Genomic DNA, 12,660 nt, shown 5'->3' with positions numbered 1-12,660 from the left:
AAATGGGACTTTTTGGTACTATTCTTGCAATTTCTCTGTAAATTTGCGTTATACCAAAATAAGAAGTTAAAAAAAATTTGAACCACCTGACCAGGTAATGAGATTTAGATCACCTTGTTAGATAAGACACTTATCTAAGGTTAAGGTATGCAAGATGGCTGATGGGAGAGGAATGCTGTAAATACCAACAACGACCATGTGACCAGCTGCAGAAAGGAGAACTAAGGAAGATGCATGTCCTTCCTTTATTTGATGAGTATTTATTTATATCTATTTACCAATTTGTTTTCTCTCCTTACTATTCCTATACTCTTTAGTATAAGATGTGTAAGTAGTGTTAAAATCTGTAGTTCAGTATTATAGTTACACAATAGTAATATAGTTACACTACAGTTACAGCAAATGGAGACCGTAACTAAAATAAATAAATAAATAAATAAATAAATAAATAAATAAATAAAGCATCATCATCATCATCATCCAGCATAAGAAAAGCAATGCATGGGACTATCTATAAATTGAAAATAATAGGGGCACCTGGGTGGCTCAGTGGGTTAAGCCACTGCCTTCGCTCAGGTCATGATCTCGGGGTCCTGGGATCAAGTCCCATGTCGGGCTCTCTGCTCAGCAGGGAGCCTGCTTCTCTCTCTCTCTGCCTGCCTCTCTGTCTACTTGTGATCTCTCTGTCAAATAAATAAATAAATAAATAAATCTTTTAAAAAAATTGAAAATAATAAACCTATAATGAAGTAATACCTTTTAAAGAATTGTGAGGTTACTGGGACACCTGGGTGTCTTAGATGGTTAAGTGTCTACCTTCGGCTCATGTCATGATCTCTGATCTGGGTGGGGGGGATCAAGCAGCACATCAGACTTCTGGCTCAGTGGGGAGTCTGCATCTCCCTCTGCCTATCTGGCCTACTCATGCTGTCTCTCTGCCCCTCTCTCTCTCAGATTAATAAATAAAATCTTAACAATAACGACAAAAGAATTGTGAGATTATTGATACATAGAACTGACTGGAATCATGTCGATAAACACCCAACTCGGTTTTTGAGATAGTAGCACTGTCAAAAGAACCACTTGGCTGAACCAAAAGACAGTCCTGTCCAAGACTTAAAATAGCCTTTGGAATGCTCCCAAACTTCTATAAAGAGGAGGCAGGTTAAAAGATCTCTTCATTCTTCCAAAATAGCATATTCTTCAATGTCTTCTCATCTGTGGTTAAGAGGAATAATTATCTTTCAGAAGGTGGAGTCAAGAGCCATAGAGAACCATGAATTTGGGAACTAGTTCCAGGGAACAGCATTGGAGTTTAACTAAGGAATGTTGCCTACCTTTAGGGTAAGGCCCTCATATTTTCAAAATGGGACTATAGCCTTTTTGTGTAGGGGATGGCCTTGTGATCCCCTGTTCTCTCTGAAAAGGAGTGTTTATTGTGGCTTTCTGGATTTGTTCAACTCTTGCTTTTTTGTGTGAAGGAAAACAGAAAAATTGTCTTTATACTTAATGCGTCTACAGTTAAAGAGGCAATGCATCTACAGTTAATAGAGACAATGTGAAGATTATCACAATATCCTGGAACTGGGATTTTGAGTTGGGTTGACCTTTGGGAAGAGATTGAGTGTATTTTATGCATGTGAGAAGAAAAGCAAATATATTTAATTAAGAGGGCAACTGTAATAGATTGTATTAGTGTCAATGTATCCCCTCTCCTACTGAGTCTATCCTTACAGGATGTCAGGCTGAGCCAAGTAACAGTTTGGAGCCAAGAAATACTAGTGAAAATGGTATGTACTATTTCTGAGTTTTATGAAATGTCAAGTGGTTCTGCCATTGTTCTTTCCAATTGTGCCAAGACTGTCCTAGACAGTGGCTTTTCATCTAGCCTGGGTCTTTAAGTGGAGAGAAGTAAAGTAGAATGGCGGCAGTGGTTAGTCAATATGTAACAACCGTCAGAATCGAAACTTCTATTTTTGTACATCACTGAGATTCTCATGCAGTTTGTTCCTGCAAAATGATGTAGCAAAACCTAATCACTCCCCTGCAAGATTATTTAGGGATAATCAATTTCTACTATAAAAGGAAATAAAGCTAGTATTAGTGGTGGTAATCACTGAACTTGGAAAACAGATATGTTATTTGTCCAGCAATTTAACAAACATATATTGGAAATACTACTACTTTCTGGAAACTGTGCTAATCACACTGTTTCTGGTGTCCAGGAATTCATGTGACCAAGATTTTTGTATTGTGAAATGTTGGGAATTAATGATCTAGGACCAAAAGAAAAATAACTTCAGAGGAGGCATACGAAAAGTATTGTTTACTTTTGGTCACCATATGCCAGTATGAACTAAGTATGAAAATATGTAAAATATTCAAGAACAAAATTAAGAAACTGCCTTTAAATCTGGTAGTTATTGGGGAGAAATATCCAAGATAAGGGGTTTACAGAACAACTGACAGAGGATCCAGCAAGAGAGCTTTGTTCTTCTTGTCTTTGAAATTCCATGGATCACATGATGAATATGCATGAGTCTTGTAAGTCCTAAGGAAACAGAGCCATGAATTTCCATAATCCAGTAAGCAGTTTGGCATTGGGTAAGCTCCATGGCATCTCTAATTCTTATACTAGCAACCTTTTTGAAAGCGACAATAAGCAAAGAAGGCCTAAAAGAATGTAAGACACACCACATATATGGAGATCGTGATGGCAAATGCCTTAATGGATGGGAGATAAGGAGACATCATTGACCAGTAATTTCATGAAATTTAGTGAAATCCTTAAGAAGCATATGTACATGGCCCCAAATCCATACACTTCTATTCATTTATATAAGAAAGTGATCTGAATGACTAAAATAAAAACTTACATAAGGCAATAAACAAAAAACTTTGATTTTGAAAAGAGAATTATTAAGAAAATAGGATTTTAAGGTCACCTTGGTGGCTCAATCATTTAAGTGTCTGTCTTTGGCTTAGGTCATGATCCCAGAATCCTGACATTGAATCCCACATCAGGCTCCCTGCTCAACAGAGAATCTTCTTCTCCCCATGCTTGTGCTCTTGTGCTCTCTCTCTCTCTCTCTCTCTCTCTCTCAAATAAATAAATAAAATCTTAAAAAAAAAAAAAAGAAAAAAGGAAATAAGATTTATAATAGGGATGACACTAAGGGAATTGCAGACAAAGCTATTGCATAAGTTCACTTCAATGTAAACTGCAAAGAGAAGTTGTTTCTTTATGGATTGAGGGATTCTAGAAGAGAGAAGCCAATCTAATTGATATGGAAAAACACTGATGTTTTTCAGAAAAAAGAGAACCTTCTCAGAGGAATTTCACAAATTCCGTTACTGTAAACAAAGTAGCATCAAGAAAAAAATTCTCAAAAACAAAGAAAAAGAAAAAAAATTCTGTGATGTATTCAATAATGTGATTTGAAGAGTATCTTGGAAATTTTTCTTTTTTAACTTTTTATTTTATTAATTTATTTTTTTAAGATTTTATTTATTTATTTGAGTGAAAGAGAGAGAAAGAAACGAAGAGAGAGAGAGAGAGAGAGAGATCGCATAAGCAGGAGGAGTGTCAGGAAGAGGGAGAAGCCGGCTCTCCACTGAGCAGAGATCCCGATGTGGGACTCGATCCCAGGACCCTGGGACCATGACCTGAGCTAAGGCAAAAGCCTAAATGACTGAGCCACTCAGGCACTCTCAACTTTTTATTTTAAGCTAATTTTAGACTTAATAGAAAAATTGTAAAAATAGTACAGGGAGTTGTCATGTACCTCTCACCCAGCTTCTCCTTACATGAGTGTCTTGCATTATCGTAGTCTGAATATGAAAAACAGGAAATTAATACTGAGATATTACCATTGACCGAAGTACAGACCTTAACTTTATGTGAACCTCACCTATTTCCCCACTGATGTACTTTTGCTGCTGCAGGACCATCATTGTAGGATCCAACATTTAATTCTGCTGCTATTTGCCCTTCATGCCCTACAGTCTGCAACAGTTGCACCCTCTTCCCTTACATCTAAGGACCTTGACATTTTCAAGAAGAAAGGTGAGTTATTTGGTAAAATAGTCCTCCATTCAGGTTTTTCTGATGCTTTCTCAAGACAAAAGTGGATGTATGTATGATTTTGGCAAGACTAGTGTGTGCCTATGTGATGCTGTGTGCCACTCAGGGGATCATGTAATAAGGGTCATAATGTCAGTATCTTTCCATACTGGTGATGTTAATATTGCTGGTTTGGCTAAAGTGGTGTCTGAAGGGTTTCTTTTTTAAAAAAAACACTATTTCTTTTTCCTTACAGACACCTTCTGGAGAGATATCTTTGACATTACGTAAGGATACTATTTCTCTTCAAATTTTTGTCCAACACTTTAAGCATCCATCAATGGACTTTTTTTTTGCCACAATCATCACAGTGTTTCTCTAATGGTGGCTTTCTATTTTTGTTTTTTGTCTCCTCTTGCATTTATTAATTGAAATTCTTCTGTAAGGAAAAAAATATATATTCCTTGTCCCCTACTTATATAATTATTCAATTAGTTGTTCATGTCAAAATAGACTCTTGGATATTTATTTTATTATATGGTTTAAAAACCAATATAATTATCTTTTATTTTTTCCTCTCAAATTGCTTCAGCTTTCACCCTTCAAACTCTTTCCAGATGTCTTCTACACTTATTTTAAACAAGCTCACATCTTTTATTAAGTACTTCCAAGATCTGGGTTATAGGTGTGTTCATTGCTTCTGAGTGTCATTACTAACAGTGTCTTCAGCCACCACTAATGGAGGTAGGAATGAATGTATGTATAGATGGTGACCAGCGCACACACTGACATCTATATTTTAAGATCTGTCTATTTGCATAACTATTAAAGAGTTTCTACCAATAACGATTCCAGTCAATCACCTCAGTGTTTATTTAGTTTTTCTCCTTTCCTTGTATTTAATTTCTTTCTCCAGAAGTGAGAATTCTAGTTCTAGTTGCATGCACTTAATATATTTCCCTTTTTTCCAGTTCCAATATGCATACTACATAGTTTCAAAATTGGTAACCTATACCCTATAAAAAACACATTTCCAAACCAGATTGGAGCCATTGTGTAGTATTCTTTTCTGTCTTTTAGATTTATTGTAAACAATCGAAGTTTGGTAAGTTACCAGGTTAGTTGTTTTTTTTTCTATACTCCTTCAATGTGATTAGGTTATTCATTTGTAATTCAGTTTCATTCATTTGTTAATGTTTCCATGTCATGTAAGTTTCCTCCACACAGCAATGCATTTGGCTAATTTTTGAGTAGTTGAGGTATCTATGAACCACTACTGTGTGTCTAAGAATCAGAAATATACAAAAAGATACATTCATGGGAGTGTAACATTCCCCACATCTCTGTTTGCACTTCCTTCTCCTTTCCAACCATTTCTCATCCACTTTCTAGAGATAAACAATATGCTTGTTTTCTAGTTTTTCATTCCTGTATTTATTTCACACAAATGGGCAAGTCTATGTGTATGTTCCCATATCCCTACATATGTTTTATGAAAAATATTACACTATAGTGTCTTTTTTAATTTGCTTTTCTCACATAAGAATATGTCCTACAAATCACTCCATATCAATTAATACAAATCTTCCTTATTCTTTTGTGTAGTTGCATAGTACTCCATTGTTAAAATGGACCATATTATACCTAATCTCCTTCCTACATATGACTATTAAGTTGTTTCCAATGTTTTGAATAACCAATAATGCTGTAATGACTAACTTTGTACATATATGTATTCTTATTATTGGAGAACTATCCTTAGTGTGTGTTTTTAAAGGTTACTGGGTTAAAGAATAAGTACATAGGTAGTAATTTTTTTTAAAGATTTTATTTATTTATTTGAGAAAGATATATAATGAGAGAGAGCATGGGCAGAAGAGAGGCAGAGGGAGAGGGAGCAGATGCCTGCTGAGAAGGGAGCCTAATGTGGGGCTCAATCCCAGGACTCTGGAATCGTGACCTGAGCAAAAGGCAGAGGCTTAACTGACTGAGCCACCCAGGCACACTGTTTTGTTTAGTATTACCAGAGCTTGTCAAAAATTGGTTTTACCTATTTGCATTCCCACTAGCATATATGAGAGTTTGTTTCCCCACAACTTCACTGACAAAATTTCAATATTTACATGCATATTTTCGTATATCTGATAAATGGTAAACAGGATCTCAGCATTTTTAAATTATTTCTCTAATTATAATTTGAATATTTAAAAACAATTTTTTCTATTTTTTGTGAATTCTTTTAATTATTTCCAATAAAAGAAAAAGTTTGTTTTTTTTCTCTTTTCTCTATTAGGGTTTTGATCCTTTGTCCCTTCACTTCAAAAAGGACATTTTCCTTTGGTCTGTTCTCCCTGCCCTTTTTTAAAAAAATTTATTTATTTATTTGTCAGAGAGATAGAGAGAGAGAGTACAAGCAGGGGGAGCGGTGGGCAGAGGGAGAAGCAGGATCCCCGCTGAGCAAGGAGCCAGATGTGGGACTGGATCCCAGGATCCTGGGAGCATGACCAGAGCTGAAGGCAGAGATATAAGTGACTGAGCCACCCAAGCAACCCTGGTCTGTTTATATGTTACAATTTTTCTCTACAAGTTAAATCAATTATTTTTTTAAAGATTTTTTTTCTATGCAGTCATTTTTATTTTATCTTGTCAAATGCAACGATCTTTTCTTTTAATGACTTTGGATTTTGTATCACATTTACAAAGTCTTCCCTATACTGAAACTAAAGAGAAATTCATGAATCTTTCTTTGTAGTAGATCCATGGCTTCATTTTTTACATTTATATACCTAATCCATCCATAGTAATCTGTTGTATGGTAAGAGATAAATTGAATTTTAACTTTCTCCATATGTCTCCTTATGTCCTGTCATCATTTATTAATGAGTTGATCTTTACCCTAGTAAACTGAAATGCCAGTTTATCATATATTAAATTTACATATGTATTTGAGTCTAATTTTGGACTATTTTATATGTTCTATTTATCTGTTCATATACATTTAAAGAGTTCTAAATTTTTTCCTCATATAGATCTTTCACATTTCTTGTTAAAGTTACATCATTATATTTAATCTTCTTTGTTGCGATCTTAAATGGGATTATCTTTACTATTATAGCCTCTGTTTATTATTTGTGTGTATGAAGCCTGTTGATTTTCTGTGATAATTTTATATCCTGGCCAACTCATTCAATTCATTAATAGTTGAATTAGTTTTAGTATCTATTATCTGGAGTTTCTAGGTATTCTATCATATTATCTGCAAATTGCAGTAAAATCTGCAATTTTACTCCTTTAAATTGCCCATTTTTATGTCTCTAACATTTCTCTTATTTGTCTTGGCTAATACTATTTCTACTAAAATGCCAAATAGTAGTGGAGATATATAATCATGTTAAGAAAGTTTCTCTCCATTCCCATTTTCTTTATTGTTTTCATCATGAATGTATATTGAATCTGTCTAAAGCTTTTTCAGTATTTACGGAGATAATAATATGATATTGAATTGAGCCAAGATGAAGGAAGCAATGAATGTAGATCAGTGAAGACAGGTGAGAGAGGAAAACCTGGGGGAAGACTGACTAATAAAAAGTCTTACAGAAAACAGTAAACCTGTGTATTATATAAGTATGAAATGCTTTGTATCATTACAATGGACCCATTCTTAATGCACACAGATCTCAGTTTTTTAAAAATGGAAATTATTTTTCTTATGTGTATTTTTGAAAGCATAATGAAACAATATTTTATGAACTAAGAACCAGTGAAGCAGAGATGTTTTTATTCTTCTTGTTGCCATGGGAACTTTCAGCAATGAAATCTAACTTCACAACGAACACTTAGGAGCATGTAGGAATAATTACACGTGATAACCAAGCTGCTATTCAGTTTGTGTGAGGTTTTAGAAGACTCTCAGATGCTGTAGATTCTTAAACTTTCCAAAGTAATTTCCTACATATTTTATTATTACAAAAACAGATGATAAAAATGTTGATGTTCAGATAATTCAAGATCTACTTTAGTTTTAACATCAAAATCTAAAATTAAATGTAAGAATAAAATGGAATTCGGATTTAAGTAATATTTTGGGTTTTAGGAAGTTTTTTTCATTTTTGTTTAAAATGTTTGATAGTACCATTCTTAGGAACCCAACCGTTCATGGTCAAGGAAAAGCATTGTAGTCTTCTTTTGAACATGCTCCTTCTAGTTACAGAATTTACTTTTAATTTCTACTAAATTTGTCTGAAAAAATCCCTTTCAAAGTATAAATGTATATGCTCTCAAAAGTTACTTTAATCTAGATATGACTTTTAATATCCAAAGTTAAATTAAGATGTCAATCAAATAGCTGAGAACTAGCCTCTCATTAAACAAAATGTTTATGTTTATCAAATGTATAGTCCTGAGTTAAATAGTATCTCATGATGAAAATATTATTCCAGTTTAATAGGTTCTATTATATGTCATGTATGCTGTTGTCTTATAAAAATATGAGTTTGGAAGAGTTTCTAATAGAAGACCTGAATATAGAAAACTAGAAAACAAACACAAAATAAATTTCTCAATAGAGCTGGTTTAGACATTTAGTAACAAATCAGTCAATAGTAGTGGAGTCATGAAATATTTAAAAGACATGCAGATATCCGTTAATAAGAGGGTGTGCTGTCAAATGTAAAATCAAACGTGTGGAGTGAAAATTATATTACTTAAAAGGCCAGCCTTCAAATATTGTAATTTTCTTTCTCCAAGAATCATAAATGTTAGTTACTCTGGAAATAGTATTCAACACTTTAAAAATAATACACTAACAACTGAGAGAAAAACACATTACTTTCTCTATCAAATAATAGTGGTATAAATTAACTAAATTTTTGATCAAAATGTAAAGTAATTAGATCAATGACAAATCATAAAATTTGAACACTTTTTTATTAGCTCTAGCATCTTCTACCTTTTAGAGCTATAATTTCAAATTTTTTATTTTAACTCTTAGTATTATTATTATGTCAATAGGTCAAGACACTGATAAATGACAAATCAACACTTTTGTTGCCCATGAGAAGTAATAGAATACAATGATATCTCAAAGTCATTTTTTTATTACCAGCTAAAAATTTACAGCAAAAATAAAAGTTAATAAGACATTAAAATGTCTGGTTCATTAGACTATATCGCAGTCTCCAAATTATCCTTTTGTAAAAATGTGTCAAAAAGATACTATTACCAACCTTATGTCTCAATCTAAAGTTTTAATAATAAAAGTAAGAAAAGGAAAGGCAGAAGGGAAGAAAGGAATGAAGAGGGAAAGAGGAGAAAGAAAGGAAGGAAAGAAGGAAGGATGGACGCGAGGGAAGAAGAAAGGGAAAGGAAGGGAGGAGAGGAGAAAAGGAGAGAAGAAAAGAGAAAAGAAAAGAGAAAAAGAAAGTCATGTACTTTGACCAGGAATAACTGGGCCAGATGTCAGCCAGAGCTGTTATATCTTCAAATAAACCTAAACATTTGGATCACTTTCATAGGTGATGCGGGGTAAATCCCAGGAAACAGGCATACATCCAAAAGAGTGCTTTCCTCCACGTCACACCTCATATAACATTTCAGATATCCTAGACGCGAAACTATGGTGGTGGCTAGTGATGCCAAGACACTTGGATAGGAACATTTTTTACTATGATTACCATTTTTTAAGTAGATCATTCTAAGGTAGATTATTTGGATTCGTATTTCTGCCTTGCTCATTCTCTAACATAGTCCCATAAGAAAATTCAAAAAACAAAATGATTCTGATAATATGTTCACAAATACCTCTATCAGGATGTAGTTACTCTATAATTTAAAATCTTCCAAAAATAAATCATGGGAGAGAAATTTCCCCATGTAATTTTCTGGCACAATAATGCATGGGAAATAACTCTGAACCTGTGACAACAGAGTTTAAATCTGAAGGTGTGATTAACTTTGTTAATGTAAATAAGAAAGAAGTAAACACAAGATAAAGGACATTACTATGCTTTTTTCCCAGACATTTCAGTAAGTCTTCTTTTTTGCACATTTACATGCATACATATTTAGGTAGCTATATGCATAAATTTGGTATATACAAATCTACGTGTGTAAATAAGAATTTAAGTTCTCACGTACTGATATGTTTTTCATTTTTATGAGAGTACTTTTTCCCATACTTCTTTAAAAAAATTTTAAAGATTTACTTATTTATTTTGGAGAACGAGGCAGAGTGTGAGTGCTGAAAGGGGCAGAGAGAGAGGGAGAAGGCTTAAGCAGACTCTCCTGAGGGCAGAGCCCAAAGTAGGACTCCTTTCCAGGACCCTGAGATCATGACCTATAGCTGAAAACAACGGTGTGTTGCTCAACTGACTGAGATACCCAAGTGCTCTTATTTTTCACATACTTTTTAATGAATAATAGAAATGAATGAATAATAGAAGTAATGAATAATAAAAGTAAAATTTAATACCTTATCTTATCAATCATATCTTTTAATGAAGAATCAATATCACATCTACATAATTTGTTTCTGCTGAAAATTCATATTTAATTTAAAGTGTCCATTAACAGATGATGTCTTCAAAGCAATTATTTCTCAACAATAAGTTGTTTTCACCCAAACACAATGTAAATGGAGAAATGTAAGAAAGTAATGTATGCAGTTTTAGAAACAGAAACCCATTCATATTTAATACCATTGCAAAACACTTAAATCCATTATTTAAAGTACTCTGATGTTTTCTGTACTTTCATGTATTTAGACAATGAAAATGAGTAAGAATTTTCCCATTGTAACAATTTGATTTTTCCCTGTTAAACCATAATAACATATAATTCTGTAAATACCACTAATGAATCAAATGTATCAGACAAATAATTTTAATAGATGTGTATATAAGAGTCAGCAACTTTTTATACCATAAACCTTGAAACTCATGTATCTGGTGACTTTTATTTTGCATGTTTTTATTATTAAGCTATTACCTATCACATAATGTTTAGGAAGCCAAGTAATAACAATATTTGATTATAACTTCAAAATTACTCTACTTTTAAAATTATCCACAGAATGGAGGTTGAGGTTAAATTGCTCTTATTCTTCATGAAGTGTTAATTGATGCAAAATCTTCATTTCATGTAAATTGAACCTAATCATAGGGCTAGAAATAAACCTCTGGGTTATGTCATACTAGTTCTTGTATAAGTAGAACTACAATTCAACTACTTCAAAAACAGCTCAATTCATTTATATATAATATATCTATTTCAATATATATTCTCCCTTGAATATTCTTGAATATTCTTTTATTTTATTTTTAAGAACAGTCTTAGATTTAAGATAAAATTAGGATGGAAGTACAGAGATTTTCCACATAGTCCCTGGCCCACACATTCATGACTTCTCCAATGGATCATCAACATCATTCACCAGAATGTTACATTTTAACCAACAATGAGCCTACATTGACACATCATAATCATCCAAAGTCCACTGCTTACTTTAAAGTTCACTCTGAATGTACATTCAATGGGTTTGGAAATATGTATAGTGACGTATATCCATCATTGCAATGTCACAGAGTATTTTCACTGCTGTAAAAATTCTCTCTGCTATTTTCATCTCTCCCCATAGACACACATGTTGGGCAACCATTCATCTTTTTATCATTTCCATAATATTATCCTTTCAAAAATGTCATGTAGTTGGAATCACACAGCATATAGCCATTTCAGACTGGCTTATTTCACTTAGTAATACGCACGTAAGGTTGTCCATGTCTTTTTATGTGTTGATAGCTCATTTTTTTTTTAATACTCAATGTTATTCCACTATCTGGATGCACCAGTTTAATTATCCAGTCACCCACTGAAGGACATCTTGGTTGTTTTCAAATTTTGGAAATTGTGGATAAAGGTACAAACATCCATGTGCAGATATTTTATGGACAAATGTTTTCAACTTCTCTGGGTAAATACCAAGGTGCATGATTACAGGATCGTATATAAGTTTAGTTTTATAAGAAATCACCACTGTTTCCCAAGGAGGCTATATCATTAGCATCCCCACTAGCAATGTATGAGAATTCTTGTTGCTCCACATCCTCACCAGTATTTGATACTGTCAGTGTTCTGGATTTGGAAAAATCCAATAGGTGTCTAACAATCTAATAGATGTGTGGTAGTATCTCAGTGTTTTTTTCTTTAATTTGCATTTACCTCATTACATATGTAAAGTACCTTTTCAGTTACTTATTTGCCATTACTACATTTTCTTTGCTGAAGTGTCTATGAAAGTCTTTGGCCCATTTTTTAATTGGAATGCTTGCTTTCTCATTGTTGAGTTCTAAGTGTTCTTTGTATATTTTGGACCATAATTCTTTATCGGAAGTGTCTTTTGCAAATAATTTCCCACAGTCTGTGATTTGTGTTCTCATGCTCTTGATGTTGTCAGTAGCAGAGCAGAGGTTTTGATTTAAATAAGTCCAAGTTAGCCATTATTTTCTTCATGAGTTGTACCTTTGGTGTTACCTATAGAAATTCATTACCATACCCAATGTCATATAAATTTTCTCTTATGTTATATTTTGGTAGTTTCA

The sequence above is a fragment of the Mustela erminea genome, chromosome 2 (assembly GCF_009829155.1).
Source record: "Mustela erminea isolate mMusErm1 chromosome 2, mMusErm1.Pri, whole genome shotgun sequence".
NCBI lineage: Eukaryota > Metazoa > Chordata > Mammalia > Carnivora > Mustelidae > Mustela > Mustela erminea.
Note: the sequence above shows the minus strand (reverse complement) of the source record.